The following is a 10,484-nucleotide window of genomic DNA, read 5'->3' as shown; positions in this document are numbered from 1 at the left end:
GGGTTCAATCCCCAGTACCTACATGACAGCTCACAAACATCTGTAACTCCATTCCTAAGGGACCCATGCCCTCTTCTGCCTCTGTAGGCATTATGCATGCTTGTGGTACAGATATCCACATACACACAAACAAAAATGTCAGCGAATTATTTTGCAGTATCTTTTCTACGCTGGGCATGATGATGCACACCTTTGATTCCAGCACTCAGAGGCAGAGGCAGTTGGGTCTCTGAGTTCCAGGACAGCAGAACTACATAGAGAAATCTTGTCCCGAAAAACCTAAATAAATAAATAAATAAATAAATAAATAAATAAATAAATAAATAAAACATAATGACTTAGTTGTGTTGGGCATTACAGGATGGAGAGAACTTGTATTCTGACTTACACACACTAAATTAAAATAAACAAATAAATGTGGTAAGTGATAGGGTCTCTATGTAGCCTTAGCTGGCCTGGAACACACTATGTAGAACTGTCTGGCCTCAAACCCATAGAAATCTACCTGCCTCTGCCTCTAGAGTATTGATATTAAAGGCCTGTGTCACCACACCCAACCAATTAAAGAAAATTTAGAAAAAAGAAAATGACAGAAAAGCAAAGCGCAGGGCATGGCTGCTCATGGCAGCAACTAGAAGGCCAAAGGAGGACAAGCATTTGAGTTTGAGGGAATCCTGGGGTACAGAGGGAGTCCAGGATAGCCAAGGTTACACAGAGAAACCCTGTCTAGAATAACCAAAAACAAAACAAAACAAAACCAAAGAAAGAAAGAAAGAGCTAGGCCAGGGTAGTGTTGTGTGAAGCCTGCAGTAAAGAACTCCTCAGAATAAAAACAAAATGTCTCCAGAGCCAGGTTCATGAAAACAGTGTGTGTGGAGTTTGAAATGTGGCAATTCTCAGAGCTGGTTTCTCTTGGTCTGTATCAGACCTCGAATCCTGATAAGCAGATAAAAACCTTTGAATTGTGGGCTGGAGAGATGGCCCAGAGGTTGAGAGCACTGGCTGCTCTTCCAGAGGTCCTGACTTCAATTCCTAGCAACCGTGTGGTGGCTCAAAACCATCTCTAATGAGATCTGGCACCCTCTTCTGGTATGCAGCTATATATGCAGACAGAATACTGTATACATAATAAATAAATCGAAAAAAAAAAAAACCTTTGAATTGTATGGTTAGTTACAATACCCTATTTTTCACCCACAGAATGCCACCAGATAATAGCTAAGCCCTACAGTTGAGGTTACTCCATCTTAAGGAAACTACTAAAATGTTTCTACTAATGGTTTTTGTTTGTTTGTTTGGTTTTTGTTTTGACTTTTTGGAGACAAGGTTCTCTACATAGGCTGTCCTTGAATTTACTAGGTAGAGCATGCTGATCTTGAACTCAGAGATCTGCTTGTCCTGCTGGGATTAGGGGCACCACTACATCTAGCCTCTACTAATGTATTTTTTGTTTGCTGTTTTTTTTAAACAGGGTTTCTCTGTGTAGCCCTGGCTGTCCTGGACTTGTTTTATAGACCAGGCTGGCCTTGAACTCTCAGAGATCCACTTGCCTCTGCCTCCAGAGAGTACTAATGTATTTTTTAAAAATGCTTTGGTTTATAGCATTCTTTTTTTTTTTTTTTTTTTTTCGTTACTATGAAACTACTTCCATGAAGTACGGTCATTCAAATCTGTGTTTTTCCAGGGTGTGATCACTCACACTTTGATTCCATAAAGGGATCTCTTAATCCCTTTGGTTTGAGAGCTGTATTTCTGTGTGGACGGCCTTTAATCTCAGTATGCTAGGGACAGAGAGATGGGGATAGTGACTTCAAGACTAACCTTGTCTACGTATTGCGTTCCAGAGTAGCCAAGACTACTTACTGAGACTGTTTCCAACAAGAGAGACCCCACAAGGCCAGGTGCAGAGCGGCACAGCCTTTAATCCCAGCACTGAGGAGGCAGAGGCAGGCTGATATTTGTAATCTACAGACGGAGATCAAGGACAGCCAGGACTGCACAGAGAAACTCTGTCTCAAAAACAAAACAACCCCCAAACCCTCAACACCCTCCACCCCCGCCGACAGCAGAAAGTGTGGTTAGGTGAGCAATAAGCATAGAAAGCAGATGAATAGATTGATTGACGGGTTAAGTAGTGTAGAGACGTGATGACATTAGACTTATAATTTAAGAAGCGCAAGTTTGGTTGCTTTCAGTGTCAAATCAAGTCATGATCGTCCCTGTAAATAGCAATTTTAGCACCTCTCGTTGGCACTCGCTAAGTCCCACTGGGAAAACCTCTCTTTTGTTGGCGGCTGCATCTCGGACCTTGGTCCCTGGAGACAAAATACGGTTGTTGTTTTTTTTTTTTTTCCTTTTTTTCTCAGTAGCCGTTGGACTTCTTTTTCAAGGGACGAGAGCCAAAAGAGGTGAGAAGGCTCAGCGGGGGACAGAGCACACAGCACAGACGGGTGTGTGAGAAAGACGGGTGACATAATCGAGCTTGAGTTCGCCCTTTCTCTGGAGAGGGGGACAAGCCGTTTCGAAAAGCCCTCGCGTGTGAAGAACGGACTGGAAGACGGGAAGCGATGAGCAAGACCGCGGTGTGCGCGGAGAGTGGTGGCGGGGCGCGGAGGGGAGTCGGTGACTTGCGGGCGCATCCGGGAGGCGAACTAAGCCGGCCTACGGGCAGCGCGCAGACCCGGGCTCCCAGTGACCTCAGCGGTCGCGGGTGAGTGCGGACTCTGCGTTCCGGCGGCAGGGCGGTGGGCGTGGTCTGCTCGCGCTGTCGTCCGGGCGACCGGGCGGGGCGGGGCCCGGGGCGGGGCCGTCGCGTCACTCGGAGGTGGCGATGGTGCGTGTTGGTGGGGGGGCGGGGGATACGCTGGGCGCGTCCCCGGGGTCACGTGGTGCGCAGCGCGCACAGTCCTTCTGTCGGTTGGTCTGGAGCGGCGCAGCAGGAGCGGGGCCGTGAGGTGAGCTCGTGGCGTGGCGCGGCGACGCGAAGCCAGCTGGTTGGGGCCGTGGCGGGGGCAGGCCCCGTGCCGCGCGCGCGCCGTGCGGGCGGGACCGGGGACGGACGCCCGGGCCGCTGCGGGACCCTGGCTCAGTCCCGTTCCCCGTCTGGCCCCCGGATCACCCTGCCCGGGAGGGAGGCCCGGGGACCGCTGCTGAGAGCGTGGCGGGCATAGGAGCGCCGCCCAATCACTGCGGCTTCCAGCGGGAGTGACGGCCGCCCCGGCCAATCATCGCGCCCCGAGGGGGCTGGGCCGCGAGGTGCGGGCCCGGGGCGCGGAGCGGGCCAGTGGGGGTGGGGAAGGGTGCCGAGGCTGCACCCCCAGCTCGGCCCGCGTGATGGGGCGCAGTCTGCACTGTTGCCCCTGCCGCGGGAGCGCGTCCTCGTGTAGTGCCTTTCTCACCCTGCTCTGGGGAGCACACCCTTTCCTTAAGACCCTGTATATGGGAGTGTCCCCTTTCTCTCTAGTTTGGAAAATCTGGGCGTCGCTCCCCTTCTTTAAGCTCTAGTCTTGGGGGATTTTTCTCTCAATTTCTAACCCGTCCCTAAGAACGAATTGAAGAGGTACTCCCTTTTCTTTGCTTCCCCACACTGAGGAGACACTCCCATATTCAAACCTAATTAACAGTTCTCCCTTTTCGGTTTTGGGTTCAGTTAGTTGATAGAGGTTCCTCGGGAGTCAGGTCACTAACCAAAGTTTGAACTACTTTGTTACATCCCCCAGCTCAGAGCAGGGTCCATTCCAGGCCCCAGGTCTGGTATGCTTTCACAAGTTAGTGAATTGGGGGTCAGTTCTTTTTCTTAGTCCTTGAGTCTTGGGTGCGCACCCCTTTCAAGTTTACCGTCCAAATCCCCATGCTTACGGCACTGTTAGCTTCCAATTTCCCCTCTGAGGGGATCGATTCACTGACTTGTCCTTAAGTCTGTCCTTGGGGTTGCACTTTTTCATGTGTCCTCCAAGCTAACTTGTTTCTTGGGGGAGTCTCTCGTTTCCTATCTCCGAGTGTGTTTGCTGGCTGTGTCCCTTCAAGGTTTGAGATGCATCTCTCAGCAGGAAACATATCACCCTGGGGGTGCAGTGCGTGCTTCTGGGCACACCTTTCTCCTGAATCCTCCCACTCCTAGATTCAGTCTATCTCGAGCATCCCCCGCCCACTCATTTTTCCACCTTTTCCTTTTTTGTAACTGAAAATAAATATTTATTTGGTGTGTGCCATGACGGCTTGCAGGAAGTTCTTCATCTGAGTCCACTTTGTGGGTCCTAGGGATCAAACTCAGATGGTCATTCTTGGCTGTAAGTGCTGAGCCATCTAGCTAGCCAGTCCTTTTTTGAGACCAGTTCTTGCTTTGTAACTATCCCTGGAGCTTACTATCCAATCCTGGCTGGCTTTGAAGTTATGGTCCTCCTGCTTTGGTGCCCTGAGTTGCTGAGGTTACAGATACTCCTTCTTATCCCTTCCTCTTCCTTCCTTCCTTCCTTCCTTCCTTCCTTCCTTCCTTCCTTCCTTTCTTCCTTCCTTTTCTCTCCTTTCTCTCTCTCTCTTACTTTCTTTCAGCTTTTCTGCCATTTAAGATTTCGGTCTAACGTTTCCTTCAGTCTTTGGAACCACATTCCTCTTACGTGTTCTCTTAGGCACTTTAGTGTGCCTCTTTGGTTTTCCTTCCTCTGTTGGGTGCTTATCTGCAAAACACTTTCTGTCTGTGGCCTCCTTTTATTTTTTTCAGGGCAGTTCTTATAGTGCCCGCCCCCGCCCCCACCCCCACTTCTCTTCCCTGGCAGGATCCCCTTCCATGGACATGGCTTTCATTTGTTTGTTGTGAGGCACTCTCTCATGTGGTATTTCAGGTTATCCTGGTACTCAGTAGGTAGCCCAGGTTGGCTTCAAACCCATAGGGATCCTCCTGCCTCAGCTAGGGTTACAGGCAAGAACTACCATGCCTAGCTCACATGGCTTTTTGCATGTAGTTTATCTTTCTGTAAACAGGAATTCTCTGCTGCTTCACTGTTCAGGCGTTTTTCTGGTTTCTGGTTCCTGTTGGACGGTGTTGCTCAGTGATCATAACGCTTCTCCTCTTTCTGCCTCTGTTGGAGGTGGTGACCACAAGGCCAGGGCTGCCTGACTTGTTCTGGAGTTAAAATGGAAAAGAATCCCCTTGTAATTTTTGGTTATTCTTAGAACTCCGATCCTCTGCTGCGTTACTTGTAAGTTACTTGTAAGTTTCTGGTGAAGCCTTCAATGGTTTTTGTAGGTCTGATCCCAGCAATTGAGGCAGGAGGGTTATTGCAAATTTGAGGGCTGCCTGGTCCACATAATGAGTTCTAGGCCAGCTAGGGATACATAGCAAGGCCCTGTTTCAAACCAGCACTCTGCTTAGGTAGTTCTGTTCCTCCCCACACATCCTGCTCCTCCTGCTTTTCCTTTTTCCCTTTTCTTTATTTTTTCTTCTCTCTCTCTCTTTTTGAGACAGGGTTTCTCTCTATAGCCCTGGCTGTCCTGAAACTTGACCTGTAGACCAGGCTGGCCTCAAACTCACAGAGATCTGCCTGCCTCTGCCTCCTGAGTGCTGAGATTACAGGTGTGTGCCACCACCACCGTAGTTACCACCAGCCCCTCCACTTCCACCACCATCACCACCATTACCAGCACTGCCAGCACCGCCTGGCCTGGCAACTCTTTTTTTTGTTCTTCCTGTTCTGGGTGAGGGTTTCAAGAGATCTTTTCTAGTAATGTATGTCTTCTAGCCCATAAGTTACCTTCCATTAATTCTCTTTATCAAGAAGTCACTTGGCTTGAGGGATGGAACTCAGTGATGAAGTAATTGCCCAGCATGTGTAGGGTTCCTGGGTTTGACCCTCAGCATGAAAAAGAGTTGAAACTGGGTGGTGGTGCTGCAGGCCTTCAATCCCAGCACTAAGGCAAAGGCAGGCCAGCCTGGTCTACAGAGGAACTTCCAGGACAGTCAGGGCTCCACAGAGAAACCCTGTCTCAAAAAGCCAGCAAAAACCCCTAAACAAACAATTCAAGCCAACAGTTAGGTCTACAAGCACCTAGGTTATCTTGTCTCCTAGGAGCCTACCTCCCTAGGTTCTCCATCCTGAAATTTCTCCTTCTTTCTTCAGATTTTTGCAGGGGTGTCTCAGCCTTGAGCCCTTGATTCATTTCTCCACAGCTGGAGTTGCAAATGCTTAGGGGATAGTGACTCATGATTTTTCTTCATTTGGGAAGTCCTTGAATGTGCAGCTGTGGGAGGCCTGAGGCAGTGGGGAGGGAGTTTGGATCTAGGAAGCTGTAGTGGTGGGACAGGGCAGGAATACAGCATTTCAAGACCAAGTCCTGGCTCTCACTTGGAAACTGGACATTTGCCAGGCACCTGCTTCTTAGGGATGCTGGGGGATTTAATGGTACCCCTGGGAGCCTATATGAGTTAATGGGGCTTGTGGGGAGGTGCTCCAAACACAGTGTGAAAACTGGAATAAAATTGTCCATTATTGTGTTTTTGGAACAGTTACGTTGCTTCTCACTTTTTGTTCACCAGAGTCTTAGAACTTAGTTGTGTTATTTCAGAAAGGGAAATAAATCCTGTATTCATTATTAGTAAGTACTACATTTCTTTAAAAAAAAAAAAAAAAAAAAAAGGAGGTCTGTCTGAGTAGTACCTAATAAAATATGGTCTCTGAAGTGAATAGGTAGTTTGTCTCTTTATTGGCCGTTTCTGCTTCATCTCTATAGTGTTGTAAGTACTCCCTTGAAGAGCCCTACCCTTGTGCTTCTCATCCTGGAATATGCATTCAAATTTCTGGCCTGTCTTGTTAAAATGCTCACTCTGATTGGGTAGGTGGAAGATGAGGTTTGAGTTTCCGGGTGGTGTTACAATTAAGGAACTACACACTGGGTAGCCAGATTTTTATGTACAGCTGAACATTGCTCAGTGAAAACAGAAAACTAATTGTTAACCAAATGCTGGACTATTGTTTTCTGTTTTCCCTTTGTTCAGACTCCTCTCTTTCCCTACACTCCTCCCTCCTCTGGTTTTCAAAACAAGGTTTCTCTGTACCCTTTGCTGACCTGGAACTCATGGTGTAAACCAGGTTGGCTTCAGGGATCTTTGCCTTTGGAATGATGGGATTAAAGGCATGTTGCTACCATTCTGGCCAGACACACAAAAGTTGTACAAATCCATTTTTCTCAGACTGATCTTCAGTTATCTCTGTAGCCTAGGCTAGGTTTGAAGGTAAACCTCTTGTGCTTCCCTTAAGCACTCAACCCTGGGATTACAGATTTACACCACCATGGGACCCCCTGGAGCTGAATTATAGCTAGCTGTGAGTCACTTTGTGGGTGCTGGGAATTGAACTGGGGTCCTCTGAAAGAGAAGCCAGTACTCTTAACCCATGAGCCATTTCTCCAGCCTCACTCCCTCACTCCCTCCCCTTACCTCATGTTCTGGTACTAAGGACAGTTTTCACTGTTTCTGGCTAACATTGGCTAACATTTATTTATTTATTTATTTATTTAGATTTATTTATTTATTTATTATTTATACAGCTTTCTGCCTGCATGCCAGAAGATGGCACTAGATCTCAGTATAGATGGTTATGAGCCACGATGTGGTTGCTGGGAATTGAACTCATGACCTTAGGAAGAACAGCCAGTGTTCTTAACCTCTGAGCCATCTTTCCAGCCCATAGCCTTTAGTTTTTTAAACCGTCTACAAAATTTACTGGTTTATCTGTACACTGCCACATTTAATTGCTTAAATATATGTTGCTTAAATGTGAATTTTTTTTTTTTTGGCCTGGGGTACTGAGGTTTGAGCCAGCGTTTTGTACATTCAAGACAAGCGCTCCTGAGCCACTGTACCCCAAGCTCTGATAGATAAATTTGACATAGTCATTCTAGTAAGAACTGCATAGCCAGCTTGTTCCTGACTCCTCTCTTGCCACTGTGAGAAGAGAGGCAAGACACCCCATCAAGCCACCAGTGCTGCTAGAGTTCTTTTTGGTTTTCTGGTTCTTCAAATGGACCTGAGAAAGGACAGGTACATGTCTTGAACGGAAGCTGCTGGTTCATCTGCAAATGCTCCCGAAGGCAGTCCTGGTGAGCTGGTGTCAATCGTTGATGAGGTCTGTAATACTCTCTCGTGTTCTAGGGGATATTCTTTCCTTTATATATATGGATATATGTTTCTGAAGGTCGTCACCTTTTATTCTTTATGTACAAAGACTATCACGATCAGTTTCACTGGGTAGACAGCCTTGAATAATCCATTCAAGTTCTCTTAGTCCAACTTAATGAAGCCTATGATCTTCTCTGACTGCCGGAAACACTGATGGCACATGTTCAGTGTGGCTGTTAGAGCAGACCCGGCAGGAGGGAGAACCCTGGCTGAGCTGCAGGTGACTCCGGTAGAGCTGCAGGTGACCCATCTTGACAGCCAAGGAGGAAAACGGCTCATATTTTATATATATATATGTAAAATTTTATTTTTTATTATTAATTACACTTTATTCACTTTGTATCCCCCCATAAGCTCCTTTATATTTTTTAAGCTAGGTTCTCTTATGTAGCCTAGACTGACCTTGAACTCCTGATCCCTCTGCCTCTACCTCCCAAGTGCTAGGATTTTCTATGCATGTGCTACTTAAGCTGAGCTCTCAGTGGGTTTTTCCATTCTGAATCTCTTAAATCGTTTGTATCTGTTTCCCTGTTAGCTTTCATGGCAGTTTTCCAATGTGATCCTATTCCCGGCTCTGATCAGGACGAACCTGAATGACTAGACTGTTTTCTGTCCCTGATCTTCCCCCAGCCCCTCCCCTCCTCACACGAATGTCAGATTATCTTCAATGACAGATTTGATCTGGATCTGGCATCTGTCCCAGCTCTTACGCGCATGTGTAACCTCAGGCAAATCACTTTATGCTCTTAGGGCCTCCTCCTCCCCAGCCGAACTCTGAGCAGTTGATTATTTCAAGGCCCAACCCTCATGGAATCTGTAGGGACCTTGTTTAGAAACCCAGTTGATTGCAGGAGAACCTAGTCTGATCTCCTTCACATGCTTCAGTGGGCAGACTGCCAGTGGTTCCCTTGTCCAAGTCACTTTTGCTGGCACTGCCTCCTTTCCAGCCAAACAGCCAACTTGTCTTCGCACCCAGTGTCAACATTCTTCTGCCTTTATGTACTCCGTCAGCTGTGGGCTGTATTTCTTTCAGAACTACCGGAAGTTCTCAGAGAAGTCTGACTTGAGTTCTGCATTCAGTGTTAGCTGCCTCTATATCACTAAGAGGGAAGCTGTTTTTTAGGCTGTATTTTGCATATAGCTGTATTTACTTGTAAATGTTTTTAGACAGTGTATATTTTAAGTGTTTTTCCTCCACCCCCGGCCTTTTATTATTAGTAGTATTTGTGTGTGTATGTGAGATGTGGGCATTTTTGGAAGCCAAGGTTCTTACACTTAGCCACCGCCCCACCTTTTTTTTGAGTCAAGGTTTCTCTGTGTATCAATCCACCCTCCCCCAACCCCCCCCCCCCCCTTTTATATATTCATTTGTTTATTTTGAGACAGGCTTTTTAAATAAAGATTTTATTTATTTTTGTGTATATGAATGCTCTATCTGCATGTGTGGAAAGTTAAGGGTATAGATGGCTGTGAGCCACCATGTGGTTGCTGGGAATTGAACTCAGGACCTCTGAAGACATCCCTCCAGCTCCCCCATCCCCCAAGACAAAGTTTTACTATGTAGACAGGGACCAGGCTGACCTCTGCCTCATCTTACTTGTTCATTCCCTCTCCTCTGCCCCAATTGGTTTTGAGACAGCGGCTCTCTATGTAGCTCTGGTTGGCCTGGAACTTGCTATATAAGACCAAGTTGGCCTGGAACTCAAGGAGATCTATCTGCCTGCCTCCACCTCCTGAGTGCTGTGACGAAAGACATGAGGACCTAGCTCCAGCTCCACCTTTTAAAAACAAATTTATTTTTTTCTTTGTTTTTTTTTCCACTTTATTTATTCTTTATTTTTCCATCTTAATTAAAAAACAGCTTTTGTTTGGCCTTCATGTATGTGTGCTTCATTCGTGCAGTGCCCTGTGAGGTTAGAAGAGGGTATTGGATTCCCTGGAACTGGAGTTAACAGATAGTTGTGAGCTGTCATGTGGGTGCAGGATTGAACCTGGGTTCTTTGGAAGAGCAGCCAGTGCTATTAACTGCTGAGCTGTAGCTCCAGCTCCTTCCATCTTATGAGATAGGGTTTCTCATTGAACCCAGCTCTCTCCATTTTGGTTAGATTTGTAGGCCAGAGAGCCCCTGGGATCCACCTGTCTTTCCTGCTGTGCTGGGGTTGGGTTATAGGTGAGAAGTGCCAAACTGGGCTTTTAAATGGGTATTAGGGTGTAACCTCAGGTCTTTGTGCTTGTACAGCAAGCATTTTTATCTACTGAACAGTCTCTTTTTCTTTTGAGGCAGGATCTCCCTGTGCAGATCAGATTGGCC

The 10,484-nt window shown here is 47.0% G+C and overlaps 1 protein-coding gene and 1 pseudogene across 1 annotated transcript in view; one reads left to right on the top strand and one right to left on the bottom strand.

Annotated features, from left to right (window-relative positions):
• Window positions 1-2,880: 2,880 nt before the first annotated feature.
• The window catches only part of Phf20 (PHD finger protein 20), a 103,866-nt gene continuing 96,262 nt past the window's right edge, over window positions 2,881-10,484 (top strand). Inside the window, exon 1 of the mRNA XM_055602251.1 lies at window positions 2,881-2,954. The gene's annotated coding sequence lies outside the window, so the exon portion shown is untranslated. The remainder of the gene's footprint in view (window positions 2,955-10,484) is intronic.
• LOC129672708 (40S ribosomal protein S29-like) lies at window positions 8,276-8,432 on the bottom strand (annotated as a pseudogene).

Source organism: Psammomys obesus, unplaced genomic scaffold (assembly GCF_907164565.1).
Source record: "Psammomys obesus unplaced genomic scaffold, mPsaObe1.curated_primary_1811, whole genome shotgun sequence".
NCBI classification, from domain to species: Eukaryota; Metazoa; Chordata; class Mammalia; order Rodentia; family Muridae; genus Psammomys; species Psammomys obesus.
The sequence above is the reverse complement of the archived record's forward strand: the minus strand, read 5'-3'. Positions and strand labels throughout refer to the sequence as shown.